General features: G+C 37.6%; 1 protein-coding gene across 1 annotated transcript in view; it reads right to left on the reverse strand.

Moving 5' to 3' along the window:
- LOC122787360 (retinal homeobox protein Rx1-like) overlaps positions 1–5,310 on the reverse strand; it is a 101,204-nt gene extending 95,894 nt beyond the window's left edge. Inside the window, exon 1 of the mRNA XM_044054016.1 lies at positions 5,174–5,310. The gene's annotated coding sequence lies outside the window, so the exon portion shown is untranslated. The remainder of the gene's footprint in view (positions 1–5,173) is intronic.
- Between the last annotated feature and the right edge of the window lie 12,753 nt (positions 5,311–18,063).

Here is an 18,063-nt window from a genome sequence, read left to right on the forward strand (position 1 = left end):
GTAAGAGAAAAAGTTAAAACTCATTAGCAGTATTTATCTCGCTGCTTTTTTTGCATGAATGTATATAGAACATGTCCATGCTTATTTTTGGGTATGTTTCCATTATGTACTACTCTGAAGCTACTAAGTGTCATAATAAAAATAAAAAAAATAAGTTTTACAATATAAGGATTTAAGCTACATTCTATTCAGGCAATATTAGGAAATAATACTTGGAAGCATAATCTGAGCAAATGAATGTAGGAAATGAACTACCACCTTACCTTGTACAATACTACAGTATGCATATTTAATACATAGCATTGAAATTAGCAAGTTTCATATTAGGCTTATGAAAGAGTACAGGTAGCCAACACCACCATCAAAAACTGTCTGCTAACACTCCTCAAAATGGATCAGGCCTAGGAAGTTTTTGAATTGTTTTCATTATTTAAATGCGTCTTTTCAGCAAGGATTCCCAAATCATCATTGTTGTATATTCAGTTCCCAAAATAACTTTTAACTGTATTTTCAGATGACTACAAGGTAAATCAACTGTTGTTCCTTGAATTAAAATCATGTCTAAAACCTAAGTCAGAGTTATAAATAATATATTCTGTAAGCAATCGTTTTTCTTGTATGACATCATTTTTGTAAGCTAGTCATAGCAATCTAAAATACAGTTCATCAGGTGAAATGTTTCTCTGTAAAGGTCAAAGTATTAAGCCATGCTTGTGTGATACAGAGGGATGAAGCCCTGACTGTGACACAAATGAACTGTTTCAGTTAGCAGCATAGATACTGGAGGGATCTGGCCATGAAGGACAGAAATGAGTCGCTGTTGATGACTTGCATCATGATGCAAGGGAGGTGCTTATGGCTCATCACCGGGAGGCGTGTAGAGGGAGCACTGGTTGTAACACCTGCGGAGCTCACACCTGCAGATTATGCTGTGACAAGGAGTAAGTGATTAGCAAGCCTGCCATTCAGTGTACAGAGAGCTCAGTGATTCAAGCAGACTGATGTGTGTCCCTACCAAAACATGTGCACAGGTATGTGCAGAGTGCAAGGTGTGTTGTGTGTGAGACTGTAGATCAATGAGCACTGGGGATATGCCTTTCCCTATTGTTGTGTGCATACATATATATCATATTGGGAGGGTGTAGGGACTTGTTTTATGGGGTGTTAATGCTAGAAGTGGCAGCATGTTCATAGGTGGTGCATGTCAGTGTCAGTTTCTCGTGTATAAAGGGAAAACAGGTGATGATGGGTTCATTGATTGATTGGGAAGTCAGACTTTTTCAACATTTTTCTGCCAATTGTTTGCATTCTAGATCAATATATCAAAAAAAAATATATATATATACACACACACACACACACGCACACACGCACACACACACACACACACACACACACACACACACACACACACACACACACACACACACACACACACATATATGTCGGTGTACACATGTATGTACATTCATGTTGAAGAGTTCCATTGTGTTACTGTGTTTTGGATCATTTACATTTGTGACTGCCTATTAAAAAATAATGATTCTTAGCCCATGTTTTGCCCTCAATACTATCATCATTGAATAATATACTTAGTTTTAAAATGTTTATAGGTAAGCACTAGGCAATCATTCTGTAGACCATTATAAGCCTAGCCAAAAATCCCTATTCAGAATGTCCCTACATCCTCTAGGGGGGCAAGACAAGACAGACAAAATAACTGTGCTTAATAAACTCTAATGAAAATTGTTGTAAATCCTCAAGATAGACAAAATAACTGTCCTTTACTAAACTCTAATGAAAAGTGTTGTAATTCCTCAAAAAGTGAGCAGATATTTCATATACAATGTGACATTTATATTTTGTACGTAATGTAAAGTGTTTCAATTCTCAAATACTATGTAAACCATCATATTTTATTTGTGCTGTCATATGCTGTGCAATCTCCTGTACACATTTATATATATATATATATATATATATATATATATATATATATATATATATATTTATTTATTTGACATTTGTTGACTGGGAAAGTCCGACTAGGTTAGTGCCCTTTTTCAGCAGAGGCCCAGGGAGAAAAGCTCCACAGAAGAATCAAAAATAGCAAGCTTACAGTGCAAAATTACAATTGTTAAACTCCACACAGATAAAAAGAATACTTACAATTCATAAAGTTCATAGAAAAAATATATACAAAGTGTGTCAGTGTACGTATATAATATGATTGAGCTTTAAAAGGGAATTACTCACAGGCATGGTGAAAAAAATATACAAAGAGATTAAAATCACAAATCTCTCAAGTGTATGGAATAGGAGTACATATTCGGTTTAGTAGCTCACAGTGGAGAGAGTTATAATGTGCAACAGATATGAGATGAAGTTGGAGGTAGTTATGTTATGACAGGGCAGGTAGGATGTGAGACAGCATATTGCTGAGTGTAGGTTTAGAAGGTGAGAGAACTGTAGTAAGACTTTGTAGCTGTGTGAATACTGAGGTATTATTGAGAACAATAAGGAGGGTAGAGTAGATAATAGTAAAGTGATAGCGAAGGGCAGATAGGGGGAGAGAGATGGTATTAGGGAGGGTGGTATGTGTTAGACTTACTACAGTGACAGGCCCAGTTCTGAAGCAGATGTTTAAACGCTTTTTCGAATTCTTGCACCTGGGCTATGTTTCTGATGTGCAAGTGTAGTTTGTCCCAGGCTAGGGTGGGTGTGTAGAGATTTTGGCCTATGGATTTTCTGGGTTTGTAAATTTCTAGCAGTTATTGGTCAGAGTTTTCGGAAAGTTCTAGAAGGGTTATAGCATGGGATAAGTGGGATGATAGAAGGACAGGCAGACGGTCTATTTAAGATGGGATGAATCATAAGGAGTTGGGAGTAGATTAGTTGGTGGGGGAATTGTAGCCAATGTAGGGGATGGAGGGATTGGCAATGGTGTATCTTTGACATATGGTCAGCAGCAACTTTGTTATAGGTGGATTCTAGTTTGGAGAGAAGAGAGGCTTGTAGGTAAGTTAGTATTTGTGAACTGCAGAGAAGACTAGGAAGGAGACATGCTCTGTCTTCTGCACATGACTGTCTCTGTGTACATTTATCTCCATTACATTGTGTAGAAATCTACACCCAGGCTGATCCTGAACAAGGTTCATGTGGATAAGTGCTCTATCAACCCTAGTTAACAAATGTATAAATAAATAAACACAGGCTGGTAGAATATTATTCTGCTGTGCGCTGCTGTATGTAACATAGATACAACACCATATGTTCTAACACAGCTTTTAAAACAGTAGTGCGCTGTAAATAGCTGGCATGCAGACTATAAAGAAGTTAAGACTTTTTGTTTTTGGCTTTTGTTGATATTTTGCTACTTTGGCACTGCTATCTGTGATGGCCACTACAGTTTTGAACTTGATGACTGATACGTTAATTATGGCTGCCTTCATTAGTGGTGTCCCATATGACAGGTTTATGCCACCATGATTACTGATTAAGAACATATAATCTGCTGTTCACAAAGTGAGTTGTGATGTAACACTCACAGGAAGTAATACTTTTTACAAAACATGAACAGAAACAAATCTGCATGTTTTATCAAATAAGCTAGCAGTGTTTAAAGAGAGGATAGTTGTTTCTGGTTAAATAACTTTGGGCTTTCTTTGCAATACAAGATCTTTCTTATTACATGTTCATTTAATAAATGTGATTACATATCAGTTTTAGTATAAATGAGCGTATTATCCATACAAAATTACAAAATGGATAAAGGATATTTCACTTGTTTATGAACATGCATACAAAAATTTTTCATTGCAGAGCAAAATTTTTTTTTCATTTTAGCACAGCAATTATGCATGTTTAATACCAAAAATGATGAACAAATATATGTATATAATGTTGTATTTGCTCTGTTTATTAGGATTCACACTTTGAGATAAAGCACAAACTATATACCTATTGCTGATTCTTAATATGGTACATTGTACATTTTTTGTACTCATTTAATATAGCTTAGGGTATACTGAGAGTATATAATACGTGAACTACTGCTTTACCTTGTTTTTAGGTTCTTTTGGAAGAATAACTGCATATAAAATATAGAATTTAGCACACAATTACCATACAATGGTGCTTTATAAGTAGGAGGAATAAGAGCAAGCATGCCACATTTACAATGAGACCTGTTTCCTCTTACCTTCTCGGTACCACAACATGCTTTAAATGAATAAAGTTGTACAACCTGAAGTAGCTTATGATGTTTTTAGAAGACTTGTGTTTCTAATACATTGTTCTTTAAGCAGCTGCTCATGCTACTAAACAGGTCTTTGTTTGCATCCTTAACTTTGTTACACTCACATGCCGTACACATACTTGTGATAAAAAAATTAAAAGATTGCATGAAGAACACCCACAAAAATTACTCAACAGCTGAAAAAGAGCATACACACATTTTATAAACACACCTAAAGTGTGCACACCAAACTAATTTCCATTCCAACTGTTCATTAATTTATTTATTCAGTTTTGTTGACCAAGAAAGCAGAAGGTTTATTGGGCCAAGGTCTATCAATAAAAGTCCCAAAACCCCACCACATCAATTACCACCCAGATTAAACTGGGGCAAGGTATCCTAGTGCTGTTCTGCAAACCTAAAATTATTTTATAGCAAACATAGCCTGAGTTATTTCCAAGAAAGAGAAATGACTCACGTATATTTACACAGTGCATTAAATATGCAATGAGAGGAGTGATTGAAAATAGCATGTGTGGGAATGTGTGTGTCTGTGCTCTATGTGCATGTGTATGTGTGTGTGTGTGTGTGTGTGTGTGTGTGTGTGTGTGTGTGTGTGTGTGTGTGTGTGTGTGTGTGTATGTATGTGTATATATTATATATGTTGATAAATACTAATTATATATATATATATATATATATATATATATATATATATATATATATATATTTATACATAGAGAGACAGAGATAATATGCACATGCACACATTAATGCACACAGATACACCACACACACACACACACACACACACACACACACACACACACACACACACACACACACTTACACACAGATGTATTCATTTCTTTATTTTTCTTTTCTGTTTTATTAATACATGACTATAACTTAATCATTTTAAAAAAGAAATGTTACCTGTCTGGAAAGCCCCCGTTTGTTTATATTTTTGCTGTTATGTCCAGTGAGGAGATCCAATGAGAGGTACTACCAAACAATACTAAAATAAGTAGAAACACTGGAAGGATTGTAGACTCTTGGTAGCTAAACTTCGATCAAGCCCTTTAGTTCTTACTGCTATAGCTCAAGAAGGTCTGAAGAACCTTTATTTAGCCTTGCAGATGTCAACTAGAGCAAAGAGAATAGAACTGAGCCCAGAGGATTAAAGTGGTTATTAATTGGAGGCCTTCCCCTTAAGAATGATTGACAGCTGTTTTCTCCACAAGTAATTGCTCTAAATGCAGTCCAATTCATCCTCCAGGAGGGGGTAGCACTAATGATCCCCAGGAAAGACTTTCATTCGTTGAGCCATTGTTTTACAGACAAAGGCTCCCACTGGAGGTTTCTTGTAATCCCCTCATTATTTGAGAAAAAGAAGAATACAAAATAGGAAACAACAGGTTTAGCCTTTTCATATGCTGAACAGTATTCCGGCAAGTTTACTTACTTGCTGAACACTCTATACATTTCTTTAAAAGGAAACTTTTTTAATAGTTTCCTTCTTGCAGAACATCATCTTATTTAAACTCCTGGCAGTACATTAGATATTGTACAGGCACCAGCATTTCAAAATCTCACCAGTGAAAGTAAACTGTCATTCTGAAATGCAAAATGACCATGATCCAAGTTTATCTACTTCAAATGGAACTAAAGGCTGAGAGACATGCCATGGCTATAGTATTAGTGGAACTAAAGGCTGCGAGACATGCCGTGGCTATAGTATTAGTGCAAATGATGAGATCAAGCATGAAGCTGTGTGTCTGATTTTTCTGGGTAGAAACTAAGTTATGGCAATATGCAAGTGCCATAGCACTGTACAGACCTGCATGTACTCTACAATCCACAATCACTTTTTCTCACTTGGTTTGACAGCTGAAATATATGTAAGGATAACATCTTTAAATATATGCAAGTGTAAGGTCTTTACTGGGAGTCTGTCAGTTCCTCAGTGCTATTACACATTGAGGCTGGCCTAAATACTTTAGGGTGGAGCAAGCAAACGCCTCGGGAAAGGTTGCAGGTGTCTCAACCTGCAGTATATAAACTTCTGAAGTCACCTTTATTGCAGTGATTTTTCCATGGTGGTCCACAGTGTTGGACAACAAACACAAATATGCATCCATAATCGGGAATAAAACAACTACATTCAGTGATGTGCATTTTGCAGCCTCATTACTAAGCAGAGTAATTCAATATAGTGCTAAACTAAACTAAAAAAAAAAAATTCAGTGCAGTTTCTACACTGCACAGTGCAGCTTAAGTATTTGGTAGTTAAAACTGATTTACTGTACACTTGGATGAAGTATAAATTGTCAATTCACTGGGAAACTCCCTTTCCCTAATGTTCATCAACTTCGGCAGAGTTGGGCTTTGCCACTCATAAAGGATACATTTTGTGAGTTTATTAAAAGCAACAGTTAACTTGTTTCTTTCTTTTAGTACAGTTTTCAGTGAGGGTCAGAGTATTGCTCAAGTTCAACAAATGTTACCTTTCTTCTCATGGCAAGCACAGAGTTCAACTACCACTCCATCCATAGTCAATGCATACAAAACAATAAGCTTGGATCAGTGCTGTTGAATTGAGAAAGAGTGCATGAAAAGACCAGATATATTGTATAGGCTAACTTTATTATCATCACTCCGCTTATGCACAGTCACACTATATACCACAACCGGCCTCACTTTTATGGATGCCTGCAATTGCTGCACAGCTTCACTTTAAGAGAAATTGTTCTGCTATGATCTCCTCAATCTTCTGAATGTTGTTTGTAATGTAATCTCGGAGATTCAGAACACTTCCCAATATTGTGAGTTTGCATCCACTACAAGCATGGACACATAATTAATGAATGGGCTCACAGAATAAATGATTGTCTATGTTTATTTTTCAAGTGACTTGCTATACTTTCTGTATATATATATATATATATATATATATATATATATATATATATATATATATATATATATATATATATATATATATATATATATATATATACACTCAATTTCACCATCTAGCTTTGGCCACTAAAATTTTCAAGAATTAATTTTGTAGTACCTAGATGACTGGCATTTTTTGTTTTGAAGAAATGTTTTTCTGAATTTTCCTGAAAACTCTGGTTCCATTTTGGGGCAAACCTTTCTCTCATGCTAACTTAAGTCTTCCCTTGTGATATACATAGGACCACACAATAAGACCAACCTTTCTTCACAAAGCTTGCAAGTCTAAAATGTTCTCTTTGAGTTCTTATCAGTCATCTTGTCTTTTAAGCTTTTAATATCATTTTTGTCCATGATCTTCTATAAGAACATCAAACTATTCTGTATTTCCTTTTGTTGTTTTATCATTAGTAATGGAATTCTTGAGAGATTACCAGCAGGTATCTGCCTGTTGGACATTCCATATACAGTCTGCTGGCAATAATCTGATAAAAGAATAATACATCTTTAGATACATGTTTCTTTCTTGCTGAGTAAACATTTATGCTTACTAAACAGTCAGATATTTATAGTTGCTAGTTATTTTTTAAAATAAGCAGAGAAATATATTCCTGTATCTGGGTAAATGCTCGGTCTTCGCCTCAAAGCTTCAGTAACACAGAAAAAACAAAGAGAACGAACTGACCACGACTGAATAATGTAGAAAAGAACTTTTAATGCAGTAAAGTAAGCGCTTTCACGATCCCAACAACTGATCGCATCATCAGACTAGTTTGCAACAAGCAGCATCTTCAAATTTAAACAGTAAAACAACCAATAACTATAAAACATTTCAATTAGAGTTGAATGAAATGTTTTATAGTTATTGGTTATTTTAGTGTTTAAATTTGAAGATGCTGCTTGCTGCAAACTAGTCTGATGAAGTGATCAGTTGTTGGGATCATGAAAGCGCTTACTTTTATGCATTAAAAGTTCTTTTCTACATTATTCAGTCGTGGTCAGTTCGTTCTCTTTGTTTTTTCTATTTTTTTAAATATACTGATGGAACTTTTTTACTCCAGAAATTAAAGTTTGACCTTTTTTACAGAATGTACCTATTTTATTATGCTGTAGAAATTATTTTAGTAGCATAAGCAAACAGGGACCCCTCACATGAAAACATTGCAGGTTGAAAAGTTGCAAAAGCATCACAGTAACTTAAGTGGCAGGCCTTTGTCATAATGCAGCATCACAGTAATGTAAGTTGCTGGCCTTTGTCATAATGCAGCATCACAGTAACTTAAGTTGCAAGCCTTTGTCATAATGCAGCATCACAGTAATGTAAATTGCTGGCCTTTGTCATAATGAAGTGTCACAATAAATTAAGTTGCAGGCCTTTGTCATAATACAGCATCACAGTAATGTAAGTTGCTGGCCTTTCTCATAATGCTGCATCACAGTAGCAAGTCAAGCTCCACTCGAGCAACCCATACAGTCGACCTCAACCTGGTCTGTGATATCAATAGGACTTGTTGGCAGGACAGATGTGTGTTCCAGAGACTCCCCAATCTGTGGAATAGACTCCCTCTCCATGTCAAGCAGAGTACCTCATTATGTCTTTTTAAGTGCAACCTGGATAACTGGATGTGAAACAGAAAATACACTCCTGGGATTCTACCTGTGTCCCTGCTGGACAGGGACTCTCTGGGATTCTGACTTGTCTAAACATGGTCTAAACTCTTGGCTAGGCTTATAAGGGCCTCAGGACCAATAGCCTAGTAACCCCATATGATTCTATGATCCTGTCGTCTAAGTCCTTTGTCATAATACAGCATCACAACAACTTAAGTCACAGACCTTTGTCATAATGCAGCATCACAGTAATGTAAGTCACAGGCCTTTGTCATAATGCAACATCACAGTAATGTAAGTCACAGGTCGATGTCATAATGCAGCATCACAGTAATATAAGTCACAGGCCTTTGTCATAATGCAGCATCACAGTAATATAAGTCACATGCCTTTGTTATAATGCAGCATCACAGTAATGTAGGTTGCTGGCCTTTGTCATAATGCAGCATCACAGTAATGTAAGTCACAGGCCTTTGTCATAATGCAACGTTGCAGTAATGTAAGTCACAGATTGTTGTCTAATGCAGCATCACAGTAATGTAAGTCACAGGCCTTTGTCATAATGCAGCATCACAGTAATATAAGTCACAGGCCTTTGTCATAATGCAGCATCACAGTAACTTAAGTCACAGGTCGTTGTCATAATGCAGCATCACAGTAACTCAAGTCGCAGGCCTTTGTCATAATGCAGTGTCACATTAACTTAAGTCGGAGGCCTTTGTCATAATGCAGCATCACATTAACTTAAGTCGCTGGCCTTTATCATAATGCAGCATCACAGCAACTTAAGTTGCAGGCCTTTGTCATAATGCAGCATCACAGTAACTTAAGTTGCAGGCCTTTGTCATAATGCAGCATCACACTAACTTAAGTCATATGCCTTTGTCGTAATGCAGCATCACAGTAATGTAAGTCGCAGACCATTGTCATAATGCAGCATCACAGTAACTTAAGTTGCAGGCCTTTGTCATAATGCAGCATCACACTAACTTAAGTCATATGCCTTTGTCGTAATGCAGCATCACAGTAATGTAAGTCGCAGACCATTGTCATAATGCAGCATCACAGTAATGTAAGTCACAGGCCTTTATCATAATGCAGCTGTGACATTGCCAGCTCAGCTATCTGGAATTTTGTAAATAATCATATGTCATTTGTGAATATCAGCATGATTCATATGCTTGTCTTACAAATGTAAGAGAACTATATGTTATGTGAATATTAAACTACTGGTACAGAAGTGTGTGTTTAACAGGATTTGTATGGTACTGAGCTTCAATAATGTAACCACAGCATACCATGCTGGAATATAGAAGATTAAGTTACAAAACTTCAAGAAAATAAATTTAAATTAAGTGGTTTAAGGTGTGCTATAAATGTTAATAAATGCAGCAAGGAGACAGGATGTCTAGAGCTAGAAGTTTTTTCTATTGTCTTGGAGAAAAGTAATTACTAGGTTTAAAATGTAAAGTGTTTTATTGCTTTATGACTTCCTAGCAGCTGCAAATCTGAGAGATGTGTATTTTTAACACAGAGATGTTAGGTTTCTGTTTAGCCTGCGAACTGAAATCAGGTGACAAAGAGTGATGTCATCCAAGCTAACCCACCAGTAAGTAATGTCTGATATTAATTTAAGAACTTTCTCAGACAGAGACTGTGCATTTTGTACTTTGTCTTTGACATGGAAACATCCACTCATCATTACATCTGCACTTGCTTGTAAGTAAGATCGAGGCCATAGTATCTCATTTAGATATATATAGGAATATAGTAAATATTAGTTTAGATGCTTTCTGTATTTATTTGAAACTGTCCTGCAATGTTGTTTTAAAATATTTCCTGTGATTTTGAACTCTGAAGTAACTGTGTTTGTTTTCTGAATATTGTCTTGTTCTTTTATTAGTTTTTCTTAAATATATTTAAACCTATTTTTGTGGCTGATATTTGTGAGACATATTTAAGCTCTTAGAGTACTTGTATATGTATTTGGAGACACTGCACAGGCCACTCCTAAATAGCCTTGCAAGTCTTGGTCAAAACTACCATTTGGATAATAGTAACATTACACAGTAGGACTGGACACCCTTTGTAAGGGCCTTATAGTAGCTGATAAGTTGGGTGGCTGGTGGCAGCTAGTACTACCTTATAGTCTGGGCAGAAGGGGGCATACCTACTAAACCTGTGCCAGCCTTTCCCATGTGTGTGTGTGTGTGTGTGTGTGTGTGTGTGTGTGTGTGTGTGTGTGTGTTTGTATATCAATCAAATCTCAAAGTGTGTGTGTCAGCTACTTGGGCAGGGACACAAAGCACTGTTTGGACAGAGAAAGCACTGGAGGACTTCTCTTGGCCACTCAGCTGAGATCTCACACCTATAGCTGTGCCAGTATGGAATGGATCTGGAGAAAGAGGAAGACACCAGCCCCAGACTGACTGTGATCTCTGAGTGCTCTTAAGGGAAAATGTACTTTACTGCGTGTGTACTTGTGAGCCTCCCATTGTGTACAGCCCTCACTGTTGCCATTGGGGAGGATTGAGGCTCCCTGATTACTGAGCCAGTGAAGGGGCATCACAGCAGCATCACAGTAATGTAAGTCACAGGTCTTTGTCATAATGCAGCATCACGGTAACTTAAGTCACAGGCCTTTGTCATAATGCAGTATCACAGTAATGTAAATTGCAGGCCTTTGTCATAATGCAGCATCATAGTACTGTAAGTTGCTGGCCTTTGTCCTAATGCAGCATCACAGTAATGTAAGTTGCAGGCCTTTGTCATAATGCAGCATCACGGTAACTTAAGTCGCAGGCCTTTGTCATAATGCAGCATCAGAGTAATGTAAGTCGCTGGCCTTTGTCATAATGCAGCATCACAGTAATGTAATTCACAGGCCTTTGTCATAAAGCACCATAACAGTAAATTAAGTCTAAGGCTTTTGTCATAATGAAGCATCACAGTAATGCAATTCGCAGGCATTTGTCATAATGTAGCATCACAGTAATGTAAGTCGCAGGCCTTTGTCATAATGCAGCATCACAGTAACTTAAGTCACAGACCTTTGTCATAATGCAGCATCACAGTAACTTAAGTCGCAGGACTTTGTCATAACGCAGCATCAGAGTAATGTAAGTCGCTGGCCTTTGTCATAATGCAGTATCACAGTAACTTAAGTGGCAGGACTTTGTCATAATGCAGCATCACAGTAATGTAAGTTGCTGACCTTTGTTATAATGCAGCATCATGGTAACTTAAGTCACAGGCCTTTGTCATAATGCAGCAATACATTAACTCAAGTCACTGACCTTTGTCATAATACAGCATCACAGTAACTTAAGTCTCAGGCCTTTGTCATAATGTAGCATCACAGTAATGTAAATTGCAGGCCTTTGTCATAATGCAGCATCACTGTAACTTAAGTCACTGGCCTTTGTCATAATGCAGCATCACAGTAATGTAATTCACAGGCCTTTGTCATAAACCACCATCACAGTAAATTAAGTCTCAGGCTTTTGTCATAATGCAGCAATACATTAACTCAAGTCACTGACCTTTGTCATAATACAGCATCACAGTAACTTAAGTCTCAGGCCTTTGTCATGACATAGTATCACAGTAATGTAAGTTGCAGGCCTTTGTCATAATGCAGCATCAGAGTAATTTAAGTTGCAAGCCTTTGTCATAATGCAACATCACAATAATGTAAGTCATAGGCTTTTGTCATAATGTACCATCACAGTAAATTAAGTCACAGGCCTTTATCATAATGCAGCATCACAGTAATGTAAGTTGCAGGCCTTTGTCATAATGCAGCATCACGGTAGCTTAAGTTGGTGGCCTTTGTCATAATGCAGCATTACAGTAACTTAAGTAGCAGGTATTTGCCATAATGCAGCATCACATTAACTCAAGTCACTGACCTTTGTCATAATACAGCATCACAGTAACTTAAGTCTGAGGCCTTTGTCATAATGCCGCATCACAGTAAATTAAGTTGCTGACCTTTGTCATAATGCAGCATCACAGTAATTTAAGTCGCAGGTCATTACAATAATGCAGCATCACAATAAATTAAGTCGCTGGCCTTTGTCATAATACAGCATCACAGTAATGTGTAATGTAAGTTGCAGGCCTTTGTCATAATGCAGCATCACAGCAGTGTAATTCACAGGTCTTTGTCATAATGCAGCATCACAGTAATTTAAGTCACAGGCCTTTGTCATAATGCAACATGGCAGTAACTTAAGTCACTGGCCTTTTTCATAATGCATCATCACAGTAAATTAAGTTGCATGCCTTTATCATGATGCAGCATCACAGTAATGTAATTTGCAGGCCTTTTTCATAATGCAGCATCACAGTAATGTAATTCACAGGCCTTTGTCATAATGCAGCATCACAGTAATGTAATTCACAGGCCTTTGTCAAAGCACCCTCACAGTAAATAAAGTCACAGGCTTTTGTCATAATGCAGCATTACAGTAATGTAATTTGCAGGCCTTTGTCATATTGCAGCATCACAGTTATGTAAGTCACTGGCGTTTGTCATAATGCAGCATCACAGTAATGTAATTCACAGGCCTTTGTCATAATGCAGCATCACGGTAATTTAAGTCACAGGACTTTGTCATAATGCAGCATCACAGTAATGTAAGTCACAGGCCTTTGTTATAATGCAGCATCACAGTAATGTACTTCACAGGCCTTTGTCATAATGCAGAATCACAGTAATGTAATTCACAGGCCTTTGTCATAATGCAGCATCACAGTAATGTAAGTCGCAAGCTTTTGTCATAATGCAACAACACAGTAATGTAGTCACAGGCCTTTATCATAATGCAGCATCACATTTGTCATAATCCAGCATCACGGTAACATCACAGTAATGTAATTCACAGGCCTTTGTCATAATGCAGCATCACGGTAATGTAAGTCGCAAGCTTTTGTCATAATGCAACAACACAGTAATGTAAGTCGTTGGCCTTTGTCATAATGCAGCATCACAATAATGTAATTCGCTGGCCTTTATCATAATGCAGCATCACAGTAATGTAAGTTGCTGGCTTTTGTCATAATCCAGCATCACGGTAACTTAAGTTGCAGGCCTTTGTCATAACACAGCATCACAGTAATGTAAGTCACAGGCCTTTGTCATAATGCAGCATCACAGTAATGTAAGTCGCAGGCTTTTGTCATAATGCAACAACACAGTAATGTAAGTCGTTGGCCTTTGTCATAATGCAGCATCACAATAATGTAATTCGCTGGCCTTTATCATAATGCAGCATCACAGTAATGTAAGTTGCTGGCTTTTGTCATAATCCAGCATCACGGTAACTTAAGTTGCAGGCCTTTGTCATAACACAGCATCACAGTAATGTAAGTCACAGGCCTTTGTCATAATGCAGCATCACAATAATGTAAGTCACAGGCCTTTGTTATAATGCAGCATCACAGTAATGCGAGTCACAGGCCTTTGTTATAATACAGCATCATGGTAATTTAAGTCACAGGCCTTTGTCATAATACAGCATCACAGTAACTTAAGTTGCAGGCCTTTGTCATAATGCAGCATCACAGTCATGTTATTCACAGGCTTTGTCATAAAGCACCATCACAGTAAATTAAGTTGCAGGCTTTTGTCATAATGCAGCATTACAGTAATGTAACTCACAGGCTTTGTCATAAAGCACCATCACAGTAAATTAAGTTGCAGGCTTTTGTCATAATGCAGCATTACAGTAATGTATTTGCAGGCCTTTGTGCAGCATCACAGTAATGTAAGTCGCAGGCCTTTGTCATAATGCAGCATCACAGTAATGTAATTCACAGGCTTTGTCATAATGCAGCATCACAGTAATGTAATTCACAAGCGTTGTCATAAAGCACCATCACAGTAAATTAAGTTGCAGGCTTTTGTCATAATGCAGCATTACTGTAATGTAATTTGCAGGCCTTTGTCATAATGCAGCATCACAGTAATGTAAGTCGCTGGCCTTTGTCATAATGCAGTATCGCAATAATATAAGTCACAGGCCTTTGTCAAAATGCAGCATCACAGTAACTTAAGTTGCAGGCCTTTGTCATAATGCAGCATCACAGTAAAGTAAGTCACAGGCCTTTGTCATAATGCAGCATCACAGAAAATTAAGTCACTGGTCTTTTTCATAATGCAGCATCAGGGTAACTTAAGTCGCAAGACTTTGTCATAATGTAGCATCACAGTAACTTAAGTTGCTGGCCTTTGTCATAATGCAGCATAACAGTAACTTAAGTTGCTGGCCTTTGTCATAATGCAGCATCACAGTAACTTAAGTCCCAGGCCTTTGTCATAATGCAGCATTACTGTATCATGAGACATTCTCTAAAACATTTTAAAACAGAATTTTTTTTTTGCTGGCAAACGCTCTCGACATAAACCTGGCTATTCAATTTAACTCCTTCTTCATCGATTCTATTTCCAAACTAACCTCATCTTTCTCCGAGATCTCCACTCCCTCCAAACCAGCCCCACTCGCATCTTCTTACCTTCCACCTTCAAACACTAGTTCACTACCTATTCCATCTTCCAATTCTACAACCTTCACCACCCACTCCACTCTCCCTCCCTCCTCATCTCTCCCACCTCCAAATATTCCCGCCCCCCACTCTCCACATTTCTCACTAAAACCCATACCCACTTCTACCATAAAAAAACCCCTTCTAAAACTGAAGTCTGGTTCAAATACTCCCAATAATATTCCTTCACAATTCCTCAGCATAGCTGCTGAAGCCATTGCCTACCCCATTAGTATTTTAATCAACCACTCTATCCAAAAAAGCACAGTTCCCCATATCTGGAAAAAGGCCTTTATCATACCTTTACATAAAGGAGGTAACAATAACAATGTCTCCAACTTTCGTCCCATTGCTATCCTGTCTCCCATCTCCAAACTCCTTGAAAAGTGTATCCAACTACAACTCCTACCATACCTCATTGATAACAACCTACTAACTCCCACACAACATGGCTTCAGACCAGGCCACAGTACTATGACAGCCCTCCTCTCCTTCCTGGAAACAGTAAATAAAGCCCGAGACTCTGGTCATATTGTTTCTACCCTTCTACTGGATCTTTCTAAGGCCTTTGACGCCATCTCCCATAATCTTCTTCTTCTAGCTAAACTCTCTAAGCTTAACCTATCTCTTTCCTGTCTGAACTGGTTCTCCAGTTACTTATCCAACAGACATCAACCAGTAAAATGGAAAAAGGCCACCTCCTCATTCCTTAATACCCCAACTGGTGTTCCACAAGGTTCAATATTAGGCCCCCTCCTCTTCAACATCTTTATTAATGACTTCCGCAACTCCATCCCATTCTCAAACATCATTTAATATGCAGACGACTCAACTATTATTTGCTCTGCCACTTCAGCCCGTTTACTTCTAAAGCTAACTCAAGACGCTTTTTCAACCACTGAACAATGGATGAAAAATAATCACTTAGCACTCAGTGCTTCTAAAACCAAATTAATGGTATTCACTCCCTCAAAAGCCACGTCTCTCAACACAAACACTTTGTGTATTTCTAGTCAAAACAACACAACTCTGGAACTGGTATCAGAGACCAAGCTACTTGGTGTCCAAATTGACAATCAGCTCAAATTTAATTCCCACATACAACTAAACATAAAAAAAACCCATAAAAAATTAGGTATGCTCTACCTTCAATACCATTATCTTACACCATCCACTAAACTCACCCTCTCTACATCCTTTCTCATCCCCTCCCTTCTCTATGGATCTCCACTCCTAACTAATCTACAATCATCTCTGAAAAATCAACTATCATGTTGTTACAACAAAATCACCAAGTTCGCCACTAGCCAGAGGTCCTCTACTCACCATTGTTCCTCTCTCCACAAACTAAATTGGCTAGAACTACCCAACCACCTTATCTATACCCAACTCACTCTGGCCCACAAGCTTATTTTCAACCCCTCAATCTGTCCCTCCCTCTCCGCTGCCTTTAAAATGCATCTACCCAACAGAGTACTAAGGTCTAACAACCAAAATCTTCTTGAAATACACAAACCAGCTCGTCCACCAGGCAAATACCTTCTATCCTTTAGTCTGGCATGACTCTGGAACTCCCTACCATCACCCATTCGTGTTACCCCTACTAACTCTACCTTCAAAAAAACTCTTCATTCATACCTAGCCTCCCAATGGGAATACTCTAGCTGCCACCCTACATAACTTGCACTGCTAACCTTCTTTCTCTCATAAATAGTTTACACTTTAAACTTCCATTTCTGCTCCTTTTTGTCAATAAATAAATACAACAACTTTGTTGATCTATCCCCATCAACCTGTTTGCTAATGTAGCCCATCACTAGTATGAAAAGCAGTGGGCACATAAATGAACCTTGATGCGCACCCAGTCCTACAGGGAACCCTTTAGTTAGACTGAACACTGTTCATACTTCAGTAATTGGGTCCCCTGTACATAGTTTGCACTAATCTTAGCTTCTGTTTTTTGGACTTCAAACCACCACAGGACTGCCCAAATCATCTCCTTGGGACCTTGTCATATGATTTCTTCAAATGTAAGAACAGTCACTTGGACTCTTCTCATCTCTAGATTCCTCTCAACTATCTGTCTCATTGCAAACATTGGGTAAGTTGTGATACATCCTGATCTGAATCCCAACTGCTCATCTCCCATCCTACTTATACCTACTTTGCGTACTCATTTATCAGACATATGAAAGTTGTTGCAGTGCGTCCATGAACATCAACATACTAACCGTACATGGTTTTGGCAGGAATCAATCCATGTGTAAACAACTACTCTAGATTTACAATGATGACACTTTTTATCGCAGAAATTGTCTCTGATAAATGAAATATTTTATCTATAATTAGTATAACCAAAACTTTTATTGTCATTTTTTCTTTAGAAACTGTATGTTTAAATGCAATGTTTCTACTAGTACTTTTGTACATACTGTAACAAAAGCTTTGATTTTAATTTTGTTTGTAATTATTATTTTGTTTTTGGAGCTTTTCTCCCCAGGACTCCATTGAAAATGGGTTCTTCTAGGCCCAATGGACTATCCTGGTAAACCAACAGCAAATAAATAAATAAATAAATTTCCACTGCTACATAACTTGTCCCTTTAGCAAGCTGTACAGTGTCTGCATTCTATTCTGATTAGGCAGAACTTTCTGGAGTAGTTTGTTAGGCCTAGAAATGCTTTTGACTTTTTCACATAAGTTAG

This window comes from Protopterus annectens, chromosome 13.part0, assembly GCF_019279795.1.
Source record: "Protopterus annectens isolate FY-2018-M chromosome 13.part0, PAN1.0, whole genome shotgun sequence".
Classification (NCBI taxonomy): Eukaryota; Metazoa; Chordata; order Ceratodontiformes; family Protopteridae; genus Protopterus; species Protopterus annectens.